This window comes from Sphaeramia orbicularis, chromosome 22 (genome assembly GCF_902148855.1).
Source record: "Sphaeramia orbicularis chromosome 22, fSphaOr1.1, whole genome shotgun sequence".
Taxonomy (NCBI): domain Eukaryota; kingdom Metazoa; phylum Chordata; class Actinopteri; order Kurtiformes; family Apogonidae; genus Sphaeramia; species Sphaeramia orbicularis.
The window spans coordinates 47,696,823-47,701,189 of record NC_043978.1 but is presented as its reverse complement, the minus strand read 5'-3'; the positions used below and the strand labels follow the sequence as shown (position 1 = coordinate 47,701,189).

Genomic DNA, 4,367 nt, shown 5'->3' with positions numbered 1-4,367 from the left:
ACTTGGCGGAAGCTTCAAAATGCTCAGCAGCTGTCCATGTGGCAAAGCTAGCAATCCTTAAACCACCATTATCACAGATAAATGCTCCTTCTGAAGCAGGCACTCCAAGAAGATGTGGGGGTGTTTGTATACAAAAAGTTATTGAGGTTTTATTTGTCAACACTAAAAGCTTTATCTCTACAGTTATGGCTTCGGGGGTCACCTGGGTGTGGAATTTTGCATTGTTTTTGAGACTCTGCAACATTCAGTGAGTGCCAAGGATTGCAAGGCATTAAAGAAGCACATTATAGTAGCAGGTTCCCTGGTACATGCAGCTTTATGTATGTGTTTGCCTTGACTACTTGGTCTTCCTGGTGAATGCTGTTAAACAAGGAGAATTGATGCTTAAGGTATCAGATGATAAAAGTTTGAGGTTCGCATCACCTCCAACACACGATCAATGGATTAGAGACATCATGCTTGATATAAAGTTAGAAAAAATTAGGTGGACCCTAAATAACTCTATCAATAAATTTTTACAAAATATGGGAGCCTCTTCTACACTGTGTGAATATGTTGCCTGGCCTGGAACTTTAAAAACATTTTAGGTGTTTATATTGTTATTGACCTGTTTCGTTTATTTATTTTCTCTCCTCCTTTAATGGTACCAGAATGCACTGTCTTGACTGTCTTTATGCATGTCTTGTTTGTATTGCCCTTTTTTTTTTTCTTCTTTTTTTTTTGTTTTGTTTTATTTTGCTTTGCCTTGGGTTCTGTTTGTTTATCATGTCGTGTCAATCTTTGTATTATGAATACACTGCTTGAAATTATAAATGTCATACTTGTGAAATGAAAAGCTGTATAAATGTTGAAAAGTTCTATAAATAAAGTTTAAAAAAAAAAGTTTGAGGCTCGCAGGGCTTTACCCCAAATTTTTGTTAGGCTCGGTAATAACAGCAGTTTGATCTGCTGGACTCAAAGCTCCTCAAAGAGCTACCCATAAAGAAGATATATACTAGCTACCTGTTTCCACCTGGTTTCAAACCGAGGACCTTTTGAGTGTTAGACGAATGTGATAACCACTACACTATGGAAACTGAAGCACACTTCGAGAGCCCACAAACGTCAAGCTAACATCAAAACTGCACGGTGAACGACATATGTAGCTCACTGGGTTGTGTGTGTTCTGGACTTTTCCACCATTTTTTTTTTTTTTCAATCTGCAACATTCATTAAGTTCTAACAATTGAAAAATATTGAAGAAACACTTTATAACAGCGCTAAGGTGTCACCGATGAAGACTGGATTCTAACTTACATGGGCAGTGCACAGTGTGACCCCACACTGACATGGACTCGGCTCTCACCTGGATACTATTCTATACACATAATACGTCAGGTGAGGTAAAAACAGAAAATGCAAGTGCTAGCTGGTCCTCATTGTAACATTTGCATGTATGGAACTTGTATATAGGCATTGAAATCACAAATTTCATATTAACTTGAACTTCATGAAAATGCCTTGGTTCACCTAAATATTTCTTCATAGCTGTTTATTCATAAACACGCTGGAAGAACAATGGTGGCATTGTCAGCAGGTCAACCACAGATGACCAGGATTGTTCAGCGTTAATGGTAACTCTTATCAAATCATGTTGTAATCCATGAGGCTATGGATAAGATATCAAAGGTCACCACTTGATTGATATAGAACTCATATCTTTAACATTTCTACCTGTTTATACAGTGAACTGAGTCTTCTCCCAAAGGACTCCATTCAAACACATCAGACTCGAAAGCTGTGACATTCTTCCACTAGAGGACTGACGTCTTGCTTTTTCAGACTATTCATCTTTGGAAAGAACACTGAGCCATCCACACTGAGAACTGTAACTATGATCATAATTACATTGACAACTTTCTACACTGATGAAGGACAACTTTCTGTAATCAGTGATGCCAAGCACACACACAACACACTGGGGTGCATCATTTCTCTACTCACAAATTAAACTTCTGAATATCAGTCTATGAATACCAATCCCTAATCTGCATTAACCTTTCAGGCTAAATACTGGATGATTTTATCACATTGTGTGTTTTATTCAGTCCACAGAAAAAAAACAAAACAAAAACAACTCATTATTTTTATTTTCTTATTAATTACTACTTTAAGAGTAAAATGCAAATAAAACCACATCACAGAAGTGTTTAGAATGATTTCCTGTAATTTCCTATGTACTATGTATTATTTACTGAACTATTTACTGTGTTGACTTTCTTAGTAGGTCTAAGCCGTATATTGTTAGTGTTTTATTTTTATTTTATTATATATTCACTTCAGAATAGCATAACAAACACATAACATTTCAGTCTCTTGTGTCTTTTATTTATTGATGCTTACTTTGTATCGTCAAAGGCTGTTTGTCTGGTTTTGGTATTTTGAGTGACAATTTTTTAAAAATCTTTTGAGTTTTTTTTTCTGAACTGTACATTTGATGTATTATAGTCTATATCTATCTTGTCTTTACCCTGTAAGTTGTTGTATGGCCTTTTTAAGTGAAGTTTTCCTAGTGTGGTTGTGAAATAGGTATTAAATTCTGTTCTAGGTAGTCTTAAAAAGTCTTAAATTTAACTTGTAGAAACCTGGAGGAACCCTGCATACAATAAAAACATACTCCATTTTTGGTCTTTTGGGCCTTACACTGGACTTATGTTCTATAAGAGACACAATCTGAATGGGTTAAATTAGAGTCACATCATTCATGCATCATTTATCTGAAAATATAGTCTTGTTTGTGAGTGCTCCGATGTGTAATAATGCTGATCATCACTGAATGGGTGATTCTGGCCCTTCTGCTTTGAGACTCCTCATAAACTGAACTTGTTTGTCTTTTTTTGAGCCCAAAACCTATTGGAATTAGAAGTGTTTAATGCACCCTGATGCAAACAGCTCACATAATGTTTTATCCTGATGCAGTACAAGGGTCTTTAAAGTGCAGCTTAAGCCTCTAATATTAAACCAAACCCAAACCTCTCGTTTACAGGAGACAGTAACTTCGGACATAAATCCACTTGTTTGGATTAAATAGTGACGGGGGGAATATGCCGCGTATGAGCAGGATCAGATAAAGGATGTGGCTCAGTTGCAGATAGTCACATCAGTAGACATTGCCATACACTTTTACAAGGATCCTGTGTCTTCACAGATGGCTACTTTAACAAGGCGAAAACAAATACGGGAGACTAGAGCAGCATTAAATGGGACATGGGCAGTGAAAACTACTCAGGCTTGATGCTATCTGCTTCAGCGAGCTAGGCTTTTTCACGCTCAATTTAAAGTTTGAGGAAGTAAAAGTCGCTGGTGTGCTTTTGAAACTAGCTCACGACAGTTTGGCTTTCTATGACATGCTGTGATTAGGGATATCAGACAGGTATGTGTCAGTGTGTGTGTGTGTGTGTATGTGTGTGTGTGTACTAGGAAGTAGTCATGTTAAGTGTTTAGAAAACAAAATATGACCAATAGCCATTGATAATAATAATAATAATAATAATAATAATGATAATGATAATAATTTAAATAATAATAATAATAATAATAATAATGATGATGATGATGATGATGATAATAACTAGAAAAGCACTCGGAGAGCACAGACCTCTGCCAAGGCAGTTCAGTCCACCTGCCACTCACCACCAAAATTTTATCATTTCTTCCTTGTGCCAGTATCAACATTTCCTGAAAATTTCATGAAAATCCGTCCATAACTTTTTGAGTTATTTTGCTAACAGACAGACAAACGAACAAAAAATCAAATTAAATTTCATTGCATGTTCGGAATAAATCACTAGATGTTTAAGAGACAACAGGACTACAGCGACATGGTCTAAACAAGCCCTTATACCAGTGTTTTTTAACCTTGGGATCGGGACCCCACGTGGGGTTGCCTGAAATTTCAAGTAATTGATGAAAAAAAAAAAACCAACAAAAACTAATGACTAGAAAAGCACTCGGAGAACGCAGACCTCCGCCAAGGCAGATCAGTGCCCCCCTCCCCCGATCACCACCAAAATTTCATCATTTGTTCCTTGTGCCAGTATCAACATTTCCAGAAATTTTCATCCAAATTCGTTCATAACTTTTTGAGTTATCTTGCTAACAGACAGACAGACAACCCAATGCCGGCAAAAACATAACCTCCTTCATGGAGATAAAAAATATTTGATGAGTTGACAGAGACAATCTCAATACATGAAAGACATGACAAACTGAAGCTGAAACTGAAGCACTGTGGTTCTGTTTATCTGTCAAATGTTCATTGTGGTCAGTTTCAGATGCTGCAGCTCTTTCATAATTCATAGTTTGAGTTCTTGTTTGTTCAGTATTAA

The 4,367-nt window shown here is 36.5% G+C and overlaps 1 non-coding gene across 1 annotated transcript; it reads right to left on the bottom strand.

Annotated features, from left to right (window-relative positions):
* Positions 1–1,003: 1,003 nt before the first annotated feature.
* trnav-aac (transfer RNA valine (anticodon AAC)) lies at positions 1,004–1,076 on the bottom strand. The gene has a single exon. It is a non-coding gene; the product is annotated as a tRNA-Val (tRNA).
* Between the last annotated feature and the right edge of the window lie 3,291 nt (positions 1,077–4,367).